We start from the raw sequence: 13704 nt of genomic DNA, 5'->3' as shown, positions 1-13704 counted from the left end.
GCTAAAGTACCAAAGTACCAAAACGTATAATACGATGTTTATTAGGCATAAAGCAGCGAGAGTCATGCAGACCACATTTCATCACATCACATAATATCGTCACCCTTCTGTCCCTATACATATTCAACCACCCCCCAACCTCAATTAAAAACCAGTACACACAAAGATTTTAAAAGATCAATAAAAAATATTCTAAGCGAAAATGCTTTTTACACCGTCGATGAGTTTGTAGAAGTATGCAAGTGCTCCAGGTTAGTAATGTTAATGTTTTCGTTGTGGACGTCAGCAAGGGAAATTAAAATCTGCGGGGTCGATCATCGTTCATGAATCTACTATCGCTGTATAAGAAAAAACTAGCCTTCTAAGAAAGTAATCTCTTTCGTAATCTCGGCTGACATTGTAGTCAGGGAGACATTTCTGAAAAGTGCATGCCTAACGGCAACAGGCGGTTTTAGACTAATTTGCCCCCGCTGAAAACGATGCGCCCTGTTGCCAGACCCGCACACTTTCGTAAATAATAAATAAATATAAAATGGGGAATGTGTGGCCAGTGTAGTAAAAATACGACGAAAAAGAACGACTTTTTCACTGTTTTTGGACTTTCCAGGCGCCATCTTGATATTTAGGCCCCACGCAAATGGCTTTGCCGGAGGTCCCCACCTCGGTGCCCACATACTTAAATGTTAACTTGACCATATGAATAAGTACATATTAGACGCCGACAACCGGCCAGAAAGAAAAAAAAATTACGAATTTTTGCATTTTTGACGTTTTTAAGCGGATTTTGGTATTTAGGGCCTTAATACGAATACGAAAGTGTGCCTAAACGGTGTCGTCGTGTGTACTAGATGTTATTCTACCCTTAAACTACCCAAAACGTTCAGTGGCGTGCCTTGTGGGCTCGAAATAACCGAAAAACGCCAATTTCGCCCGCCATCTTGGATTTAAGGGCTTAAATGCCAAAATCGGGTTTGGCAACAGGGCGCATCGTTTTCAGCGGGGGCAAATTAGTCTAGAACAGCCTGTTGCCAGTTTGTAGCATAAAACGCCGTTAGACATGATTTAGAGAGCCTTTTTCAGAAATGTCTCTCTGACTTATTGATTATTGAAAGGTATATCGTTAGCCTTCTCAAACACTATGCACTCGGTGTACTTCGATGTACAAGTGTACTCCGGTTCCGTCCTTTGTAACAACAAAATCAGAAATCGCAGCACTTAACTGTGATCAACTCAATCGTATGTCTCTCCGGAATGTACAGCAAATTTTACACCCGGGTTCATTTTTGGAGGTAACAAATCCGGGCAGTTTTACCGTGGGAGATCGTTTTTTATTAGCTTTGTTTTTATGTTTTCTGACAAGCCCAATTTTCACAATTTGGTTCAGCGAGAAGCCAAGTCCGGTGGGTGTGAATCGGGAAATACTTTTTCCATAATATCGACTCCACCTAACAGATTTAAAATAGCTGGTGGAAGCACACCCTTAGACTTCTCGAAGCTCCTGAATTGTTTCATCAGCAACCCCAGATAAATATAGGTAAGCGACAAACACCGAAACACACAACCGAAAAACTTTAAAGTCGTAAGAAAGAATTTTCGACCCTTTGTGCTATATGCGCATCTAAGCAAGGCGCACAAAGGGGTACACAATACAAGTGCGGCAGAACAAATGAGTAGCAAGGTATTCCCTTTAAACGTTGAGTGAAGGAATCTGATTCCTTCACTCCACGCTTTAAGTCTGTGCTCAGATGCCCTCTCTCTGAGGAGATTTATTTTAGGTTAAGCTACGGTCGTTTGAGGTCTCAATCGAAAGGTTGTCGACAATAGGAGTTTACGATTTAATCATCTGTCATATGTAAGAGTGCAATCGTACACCTATGTGACTAACGAAAAGCTAATTGAAAGAGGGGGATGATATTATGAGTCTGCAGATGATTCTGCAATATAATTTTAGGGTGACTCGAGCGTACTTCCATGCATCAGGAAATTGCCACCCAGTACACAGTAATTTATTGTAATGAACTGCACAACATAAGGACACACATTTTTTTAACTGAGAACTGAAAACTGGAGGATTTAAGAGTTGCAATAAGTAACTTTTCATTTTATACACACTTCCTGTGTATGGATCAATTCGATTATACATGAGCTTTTGGATTGTGAAAAGCACGACAAGGAAGTCACACTAATAGCTTTAACAAATTTGAAGTATGAAAGACTCACGCGACATGTTTTATTTTTGCGGTTGAAATTCGAGAATGATCGAGTGGAAAAATGACGGCGAACTTTCGTTCTCTTTCAAGGGCTTGTTAACAATCTACCAAAATGCGAAAAAAGCTTCTGCATAGGTCAGTTAAAGTTGAATATTAGACTATTGGAACGTACGACGTGCCACAGAGTATCTAGGCTTGCATTATTAATCACATGTTTAATCTTGCCCAAATGTTTGGCACGTTTGGGTTCAGTAGGGCGATTACTACACCCGGACAGCCATAATTAAAGGATTTGAAGCGGGTCATTACATTAATAATTCACCTAATTCAACAAGTCCGGCTTACATCGTGTTTCAGGGACCTACTAAAGTGTAACCTTTCACGTTACGTATTAGAAGGGTGGTGTTAAGATCTTAATACTATCAATAAAAGAGATGTACATTAGCCATTTTGCACAAGTTCAACGTCGGCACGGCAATTTTACGCCGTTTGATCGACAAGATAGCAAAGGGGGCGGGGGTTGCTAGAATTTTTCCACTCGATCTTAATTGCTCTCTTCTTTTATGGACATGGAACTACGTGACTGTAATAGATGAGTTAAGTTCATTCGTATCTCTGTTGACATACTTATCTAATAAAAATGATCAAAGCTCTAAACTTGTACATTATTATTCAACAGTCATAATCGCACATGCCGTGGTTTGTTTCACGTCAGTTATCTCGTATAAAGCTTTCCGCTCGAGCTCCTTGGGAGGTCGAAGGGTTATTATGTTCTCCTGTGGAAAACCCTTCTCGGATTTAGTGTATGTGCATTGTCCCCTGTCGACATTTCGCAGTTAGATAGATAACAATTCGTCAGTGAATTACGAAGTAAGTAGTTTCGTAGAAGCATTCCGAAATACGCAACCGGTTATGTTTTACAAATTAAAAGGCAACGGAAAGGTTATATTTTATAGCTATATTTAACCTTTGACCAGGATTCAGAGCATCAAAGGGTCAATAAGAAAGTAATAACTTTCACGGCACGTATTCGTGAGTGTTGGTGGTGTTTTCGCACAATTCACTCAATTTATGGCACCAACGGTTAATTAAGTTTGCTATTGACCTACCGCTTAAATAAGTTCAACTTGTTTAATGCTAATTCTCTCCCATTATGACTAATATGATATATGAGTTAAAGGCAGTAGCGGATTTACAAATTTGCCGCCAGTAGGCTATTCCATTTTTGCCACCCCTACTGATTGACTGAAATTCGGTACCTTATTTCGAAATATTAATTACATTTATTCTAACAATGAAATTGCAACTTTGATGTGTGTTCTATCGTCTTCATTAAAACAGCTTTTTCCTCTTATTAGCATGATTATTGTTAACTAGGCCCTAGGGGATCGTTGTGTCAGTTTCTAAATTATTTTTACAACCCATGGTTTAGTGAAAATTACACGAGAAATTTAATTTTTGTAACTTCTGAGCTAAAAAAAGCGCAATCATGTGCACAGCTTACACAAAACTATTAAATTTCAATAGTAATATTAGATCGCGTAATTTTTCATATACAGACGTGTATACTGCAGTACAGTACCAAAATATTGAGATTTTTGTTAGTTTTTAAAGACTCGTTTTCATTGTTTAAATAGGTTGAGTTTTTTTAGCTTCCTAGCTTGAGCTAGGTGGCCATTACGATCACCGTTTTTTGAACTTGTCAAAAGTTCATAAAATGTCGACGTTTATTTTAAGCAACCTTTGAAGAATAACAGTTTTGTTCCGAGATGACGGTTCGACGGTTTTGTTCAAATTTTGGATCTGTATATTAAGCATACGCAAACGAAAAACAACGAACCGGAACTAGTTCACGCAATAGAGAAGATTATGAGGACCTTAAGTTAAAAAATTAATGGTAGTTGAGTGGAAACAGGCTTAAGTACTTTGTGTTTTTTGGGTTGCTAAATCGAAATTTTTAACTTCCTACCAAAAATTCCCTCCGCAACCCCCCTCCAAATCTCTGATTAAGAAAAAAACAATTTTTTTATCGTTTGTTTTAACCGCCTCCCTCCTTTAATCTCTTATTTTTCAACATCTAGAAGTCAACCCTCAACCTCCAACTTTTCCTCGCCTATTTTCAGACAAGCTGAAAATTAAGAACGCATCTACATATTTAAAAAATATAGACTTTGAAAAAAGAAGAGAGTTCAGTTTCTCTACAACTACCATAATTGATTATATCGTCCTATACTGAGGGGGGGGGGGCATTTCATACCCCCAGACCCCCTCGGTGATATGATGTTCAGCCTGAATACGCTTTTCCATTAAAAACTTTTCCAATAATTATGGTGTAAGTGATATAATACTAGACATTTTGGTGAAGAATATAGAACCGAGGAGTCTGGGGGGTTGGGGTTGCGAATAGTCTCCAAGAAAGACACATCATAGAACCGACGGCACTGGGGGCATTCCATACCCCCCATTGATGCCTTTTGATTCAAAACGTTCAGCCCTTAAAACTCTTTCCAAAAATAATGGTGTAAGTGGTAAGGATATACCACATTTTTTGCTAAAGAATATAAAGCGGGGGGTCTATCACAATATCGTCCTATACTGGGGGGTATTCCATACCCCCACCCTCTCGGTGATGTGTTCTGCTTCAAAACGTTCAGTCCTTATTAAGTTGCTATAAATATGACACGACAGATCGCACTGGGTAGAACTCTCGACTAACATGGCTGTTGTTACAGGTGTAACAGGGGAGGGGATGAACCAAGAAATTGAAAATGAAAGGCAGCGATAAATAGGCAAGGCCACGAAAACGCCACAGTTATTGTCTGATGTCCCGGTGTGCGTACGACACCAAGGTGCATGCTCTGTGTAACGCTAACGCCCTATCCCGCTCTACGTCAAAATATCATATGATGTTTTTGTCGCAAATTTTGTCTACTTTCCGAATTTCCACATAGTTTTTCTCTATACAAAATAACGGTTTTTTTTTTCTAAAAAACATATTTTTCGCGATTTTTTCAAAGTTTAGGGGGTTGCGGGGGGGATTTTTGGTGGGAAGTTGTAAATTTGGATTCATCGACACGGAAAACATACAAAAAGTCTATGTTCATAACTACCATGAATTTTTCATCCTAAAATTATACAGGGTGAGTTTTTTTTCCATTTTAAGCATTGGGATCTCGGAAACCACAAGATATACAGATTCGGTTCAATGAGAAAAGAGTTGTCGTTTTAAGAGCTTATTTAAGATATGCTTTTGTTTTTTGAAAAAAATCCACAGTTCACTAGATATGAGCGAAAAAGAGATTTAGTGATTTTTCATTTAACTGTTGTAGAATCGTTATTATTAGAAATACAACAAAATGGCACGAATAAAGGTTTTAAACATATTAATGCTTAACATGATGAACATACTAATTTATTTTTAGATCTTACAATTTTTGAGTTATAATACAAACCTTAATTTTTTTAAATGGTAGTCATAATTGGCTTTGATTTAAAAAGGACAAATTTTTCTCTTTATAACGATATAAGGCTTACTAAACGTACTTTAATAAATAAACGCCCTGCATTAATTTTCGTATTGTTAAGAGGCAAGTAAACAGAGGTAGCCATGGAAAACAATATCTGGTGAGGCAGGTAAGAGTGTAACTGTGGCACATTTAACATAGGTATTTAAAGGCCATCTTCAAAAATTCACTATGAAAGTTAAATTAATAATCATATTCAATATCTATTAAAAGTAGATCTTATCATTCCATGGAAAACAATAAATAAACAAAATACTGCTGTTCATTGTTGGACTTGAAGGCCTCTAAGAAAACTTAGATTTAATGTTTATTGGATGGCGAATTTTTATACCTTTCATTTACGGCGAAAATTGGACAGGCCAATGTTATCTTCATTTTCTACCAAATGAATTTCAAGATATGTAGGATTGTTATGGTTTAGATTTGGAAACACAACGTAATTTACGTTGGTTTCAACATAACGGTGCCCCGCCGCACAATTAACTGCAAGATAATTATCATAATAGACAGTAATTAAGAGAACAAAAATGTTTCCCATGGCAGAATCTGTTTTTACTACTCTTAATAAAACAAGCAGTTCTGTATCATGTTTATTTGTCAAAGTAAGGACAATGAACCTTATATCATTGTAAACAGAAAAAATGCACTTTTTAAAAATGTGACAGCCAACTATGGTTGCCATTAAAAAAAAAGTAAGTTTGCATTATAACTCAAAAATTATAAAAGAAGAATGAATATTAATAAATGTATCTTATTAAGCTGAAAAAATCTACAATTTATACAGTCAAATGAAAAATCACTAAATCTGTTTTTCGCTCATATCTAGTAAACTGTGGATTTTTTTCAAAAAACAAAAGCATATCTTGAATAAGCTCTTAAAACGACAACTCTTTCCTCATTTAACCGAATCTCTATGTCTTACGGTTTCATTCTAATGCTTAAAGTGGAAAAAAACTCACCCTGTATATTTCCTGGACAAAACGACAAAACGGTTATTTTGATTTCGTTAAAATTTTGTATTAGATATAAAGGATGTAAGAGGTTTTTTTAGATATCTGGTTTGAGCTAGGAAGCTGTTCTATTAAGAATTTAGCACTTGATTTTCATTATCACTATGAGGATCTCGTAAACCGTAAGAGAAACAAAGTCACTTAAGTAGGCAAAGTTATGTAGAATTTTATGCTAATTAATTTTCTGTATCAAAATGGGGTCATCCCGCCTTCATTTTTTATTTCTGATCCACAAAGTACATTAAACATAAAAAGACCCGTGTGTCCTCAATTTTTATTTGCGAGTAAAATAAACCCAAAATAAATTATTGAAAAGCTGTGTTTTTAGTCCGAATTTGAAACGCTTCTAAATACGTCACAAACCTACAACCAATCACGTAGAAGTGAGCTGGCAACCTTACGCGAGGGTCTGACGTTTGTCACATTTGACGTTTTGAGAGGGATGTTTAACACAACCGTCTATAATTACAAGCCGTGCTGAGAATTATGGCAACACTGCATGGTAGGCCGATTTCCTAATTCAACTTGACAGATTTCAGGTATATTTTATATGTGTTTTGGGTGAATATTCCTATTTACTTGTTTTAACAGAGCGAGATTGCGTAAATTTGTGTTACTCCGTATGGAATCAACAGAAATTATTATTCAGGTAAGTGGCTAAACGAAATATATCGATTTGTTGTCATAACCTCTAAAGCAGACTACTCCTTACTGGACCCTTTACAAGCACTTGTATTTGTTCAAAGTACCTGTACAAGCTCAAATATGACCTACACACTACATGGTACGTAAGTACGGTAAGTGTTTATCGTTAAAAAACACAATTAGTTTGTATTTCAGGTATTCTAGCACGGACATGTCAAGTCGATTTTCTGAAGGAACCGTCCCAGGAGTTCACGGTACGGGAATTTGAAGTCTACGGTGCTCCCCTCTTTAAAAGCTTCGTACCTAGACTCACTGGAGTAGCGACTGGCTTAAAGTCTGCCATTCCGAATCACTCCTGGTCGTTGATAAAACCTCGCTGATGCAGAGCGAGTTACTGTCCTTTTGCCGAAATTAAGTGCTCAAGCGTGTGCTTTACCTCGACCTCTTTCGACAGAAGTTCACCAATTTCGTAGATCTCGATGGAAAACACATTATAATGCATTTACCAATTTACAGCGTTCCGATTTTTAAAGTCAAATAAAAATGTTATTATAAATTTTTGTAAATAAATAAAATATATGTACAATTGTAAGCTGCCTAAGTAACTTTCTTCTGTATTAAAACCACCAAGGCGAAACACAGGAGAGAGGAAAAATGCCATTTTTCAAGAGAAACAAGACGCCATTAAAACTTGAATCGGCCCACCGATTGACTTTCGAACAATGTTGCCAAACTTCTCAGCATGGCTTGTAATTATAGACGGCTGTGATGTTTAACTGCATCTAGCACGAAAGTGACAAGTGCCTGTGACAGATGATGCAAGTTATAAATGCCATTCTCCTGCAATATTGCCAAGTCGTTATGTCAATCTGAATGGTTCTAGGAGCTGATTGGTCGGGCTTATTACGTCACAGAGCCCGCCACAATCATATCGTTTTGAATAAACCTTTAAAACCGCACATGTTCATTATTTTCTTGCTAATCAGCCTCTATTTTTAAATAAACTTTTACTGTCCAAAAAAATGTTTTATGGTTTCAGGTACACGCTTATTAAATTAGAACTGCGGAATTCAACTATACTGTAAACCCCCATTCCCTTTAGCTCTACAAATGGCGAAGCCCTGGCCAAAAAACCGAAAAATGTGAATTTCGATAATGCACTGGCGACCTGGCGTTCATTTATTTTCAAAGATATAAAAAAATAATTATAACAAACCTTTGGTGATTGTTTCTCATCTTTCTACATCCACTTTGTTATTTTTTATGGATGCCATATTAGATTTTTACGTCACTAGATAGAAAAAACCAGTTGCCAAATTCTTGACAGAACAGCTTCCTAGCTCGATAGTCGTACATCCTTTATGTCTAATGAACACTGCCAAAAGTCATGTTAATTTGCTGTATGTGCCATTTTATTACTAAACACTAAATTGTTTCCCACAGGAAAATTGTTGTTAACCTCTTACGGAATTCAATGTAATTTGGATGTTATATCTTAAAAGGTTATTAATTACGGGTCCATTTTTTATTTTTTATTTATTTAATTTAAGGTGTTTTTTGAAAATGACAAAATCAGAGATACCAATTACTTACAGACAATTGGAAATTAATCTTGAATTTTTGCATTAAACTTTATAATTTCTTATAGCAATAATTCCATGGTTTGCTTAAAATTATTTAACATTTTTCGTAAATTGTCTGGCATACTCTCCAATCTCCATCAATATGGTCATAGAATTATGACCATAAGAAGTACATTGTAAACTTCAATGCAAACATAACATTCAAGATTAATTTCCAAATGAATTACCAAGTATTTGGCATTTCCGATTTTGTACTTTTGTTTTCTCTATCTAGGCAGTGTAAAAATCCAATATGACGTCCATAAGGAATAAGAAAGTTGATGTGATTGACTCGAAACCCACATGCCATAAAAATTTGATTTTGGCCATAACTACGCTATTTGTAAAGTTACAAGACTCTTTGAAAGGGAAAATTGATCAGCATAAATTCTGCATAACTTGGACCATTTAAGCGACTTTGTATCACTAACGGTTTATAAGATGAAAAAATCTCACCCTGTCCAATATTTTTTTTAATTTCTGTAATATGCCAATTTTTGGGCCAAATTTGCCGCCCCCTAAAATCTGCCGCCCTAGACTCCAGCCTACTCAGTCTGCTGGTAAATCCGCCCAAGTCGTAGAACCGATGGGTATGAATAACTACCACCAAACATTGTTTTTGATGATATTCGCAGAAATATGGAGTGGGCTATTTCAATGTAATTGGAAATGACTTAAAAAAGGTGGTATATTATATATCACTAAGTTCTAACTTTCTAACCTCTTCAATGATGCACGACATCTCAGCAACGATTTGTATATTCGTAAATCTCGTATTTCCAATGTCGCATAAACCTGTCCACGTCCTACGTGAATTAATAGGCACCTCAGAGGGGTTGCACAGCAGTCGATTGTAGGTCGCATTGAAAATACCAGTAAATTCTGCGTCATTTACAAAATCAAAAACAAATTGCTAATTGCTAATTGCTAATTAGCGGCGTAGGTACAAGCTTTTCGATCAATATTTGCTACGCATTAGGATGTGTTCTGTTATAAGTTTGAAACTTTATTCATTATTGTTGGAACCTGCCACGACGCTTCTCCTTGGAAAGAATTTAACTTTAATTAATTTAATTAATCTCGCGAAATTTTTAACTTTACGAGTCGCGCTAGAAAGTGTGTTTGCGATCGTTATCCAGGCAACTTTAGAATGTTTCGAAAAAGCTGGCATTAAGATTAAAAGATTAAATGATTAGTTTAAAATTCACGCAAACGATGTGCCCGCATGTCAAGGATTATGGTAATGTGTCGTTTCAGGTTGATAACCGCTCCGTATAATAAATCCTTAATTACGCAATCGCGTGCTATTTTTTTTAATATTGGAACAGTAGAAATTGACTATGATGTCACCTTGTTCATGATGCAATTTTTCAATCGCCCCTGATACGCTTGATCTAACAGAATTTCGGCTACCTTTCTGAAATCGTGTACATAAAAATGATACACAGTCCTTCCAACTTTCCCCTAACTTGTTGCACCCTTATTGCGGTTTCTTTTCATAGAGTAGTTTTATACAGGGTGGGCCATTAGTGTGTGGTTGGATGATTGTGGGTTTATTAACGCCCATATTTAAAATTTATGGTCGGGGCATGTTGAAGGACCCTTAAGGGGGATCTTACACAGTTCATTTATGAGCGTTTGCAGAGGTTTCATATAAACATTTCCCAGACTTTAGTTTCAATTAATTAATGGTAAATGATACATCGCTATCTTCACAAGGAAAGTACTCAAATACTTATTATAGATATAGATATGAAAGCCTGACTTGAAATGAACCCAAAAAAGGCGACATAAATACCCAATAGAGCACAATTGAAGCACATTAAAAAGAAAATTAGTTGATTTTTGGGATAACGGGGGCCTAATAGTAAACGGACCCGCATTTATATCGTTACCCTCACTTGCTGTAGAAGAAAGATAATGCTCATACTTCGAGAGTAAGTTCTTGTCTGAGTTATTCCTAAAAGTCAAGTTATTGATGTTTGTGCGAATTAATTTCAGTATAATATTCTGAGACGAAATTGACATTTCCCTCAATTTATTCAGAGAGATCAAATGGGAAAAGGTTTGCAACGTAATATCTAAGGACGTTTAAACATTATCAACATCCGTGTATATTATTTTGAACAAAAGTTGCTTAAAATGTGTTTACAGGGTGAGCCATTAGTGCGTAGGTGGAAGATTGTGGGTTTATTAACGCACATATTTAAAATTCATTTGAGGACTCTTAGGGCTACAACCTGAAAATTGCAATTGTTATTACACCTTGATTTATATCAAAGTTGCATTTCTTTAAATAGATTCCTCTGTATACCACAAAAGTTAGAAGACCGTGACTGCAGTGTAATCATGAAATGTATAACCATGCGCCGAACGCTCAATGTTAAATTTTTTTGTATCAAAAAAATCACTGCCTCAATTTTCATAATTTCAATCAAAGGTAACTTGATTTTTTTGAATGGAACTACCAAATTTTCTTTATTGCATCAATGTAGGTTTTGATTACCTTTCTAACGAAGTTGGTATTTCCCTACTTTTACATATCTGTTGGTAATTTAACAACTTCTAATATAATTCGCAGTATTTTTCGATTTTCAAAACCTCTCAGTATTAGTAGGCCGTTAAAAATTATGACATCAATTCAAATTATAAAACATTTACCCCAAACAAAACAAACTCAAAAACCACTTCAACCTCATCAACTTATCCACCTCGCAGGAAATTATTGATTTAGTCGTTCTTTAACGTTTAGCGAAACTGAGGTGAAGCACCATCGTGGTGAAACCACAGTTCTTTTATGATGTTCACCGGAACATTTTGAAGACGAGCAAAAAGTCGAGTACCGACTTAAATATGCATAGTAAACAAGTAAATAGCACAGTTTAATTTATTTCCGTCAAATTCCATTTTTCTAAGAAACTTAACTAATCAAACAATCAACAGAATTGTAAATGCCAATGAATTAAACTGACCGATGTTATTTAATTTTATTGTGATTTAACATTTTCCAATATGGCTTATTATTCAAATTAATTAATTTAAGCTTACGCATGGGTTTAAATATAAAATTCATTCTTTAAAATGAGTTATGAAAAAGAAAGAGTTTTTGTTTTGTTTTATTTGGGGTAAATGTTTCATAATTGGAACTGGTGTTTATAATTTTTAACGGCTTACTGTTACTAATTTAAATTAAACAGTTGTATAATTATATTAAAATTTGTTTTTTTTCTGATATTCGCAAAGAAATCTTCCAGTGTGTATAGCACCATTGACTGAAGAATTTTTCTAGTTCGGTTTTTAAAAGGAGCCAACATTGTAATACATTTGACATGTGTCGGAAGGACATTATAAAATCGCACCCCCATCTGTAGGTAGGATGAATTATGCACCTTACTTTTTGATCTCATTATAGAAAAGTTATTATTTGTTCTCGTATTATATGAGTGGTTATCACAATTTACCTAATGAAAATAATTTTTTGTTTTTGAACACGAAACACAAACATTCAAGCACATATAATGAATGGACAGTTGCATTTTGAAAGTTTTTAAAGTACGGTTTGCAGGATTCCCGTTTCTGTAGCGAAAACATTACCCTGATTGCTCTTTTTTGAACCTTAAATATGCTAGCAATTCTATGACTAGTAGCATTTCCCCATAATGATTTACCGTATCGCACCTTACTTTCATATATTGAATAGTAGATTTGCAAAAGGGTTTTATGGTCACATAAATTTTTACTATGGAACAATGCGAAAATTGATGAATGTAATTTTGCTCTCAGATGATCAACGTGATCTTTCCAACTAAGTTCTGTGTCTATAATAACTCCTAAGAAGGTACAGGATTGACACCTTTCTAATTGAACTTACTGGTAACGCAGTGGAGCGATATCAAAATCCATATTTTTCTTATAAAGAAGAATTTTTGTTTTTTTCCAAATAGAGTAAAAGTTTATTTGCATTAAACCAATTAATAAGAGTTGATAATGCACGTTTTAAATTAATTTCTAACTCTTCTTCAACACAAGCCACACTAACACTAGTGTCATCTGCAAATTATGTGGTGATATCACATGAAGATGGATCGAAGCAGTTAAATAGGTCATTAATAAAAATTTTAAATAATATAGGACTAAGGATAGATCCTTGGGGTACTCCATACTTAATTGGTTTTAATTCGGATGCAACTTCAATAATTTGTCCCGAGGAAGAAATTTGCTCCACTGCAACGTATTGCCACCTATCACTCATAAAGGATCTCAATTAAGTTAGCGTCACTCCTCTAATGCCATATGAATATAGCTTGTCCACTGACACGTCGTGATCAACCAGATCGAAAGCCTTCGTTAAATCACAACTTATCGATGCTACAACCTTGCCATTATTATGCGCAGTGTGTATGTAGTGTAACATACTTTGTAAAGCTGTGGTAGTTGATTTATTTACTCTATAGCCATGTTGTGAACTATTAAACATTTTATGGGTTTCCAAAAAGGCAATTAATCTAACTTTTATGAGAGATTCTAGTATTTTCGATACGGAATTTAAAATCAAAATTGGTCTATAATTTTGTGGTTCTGATTTAGAATTTGATTTGTGAAGTGGGTTAATTTTTGCAATTTTACCATGGCTTGGAAAAGCCCCAGAAGGGAAAGAAAGGTTAATTAAGTAAATCAAAGGTTGATATATTTC

This window comes from Photinus pyralis, unplaced genomic scaffold, assembly GCF_008802855.1.
Source record: "Photinus pyralis isolate 1611_PpyrPB1 unplaced genomic scaffold, Ppyr1.3 Ppyr1.4_LG6, whole genome shotgun sequence".
In the NCBI taxonomy this organism is placed as follows: Eukaryota; Metazoa; Arthropoda; class Insecta; order Coleoptera; family Lampyridae; genus Photinus; species Photinus pyralis.
The sequence above is the reverse complement of the archived record's forward strand: the minus strand, read 5'-3'. Positions refer to the sequence as shown.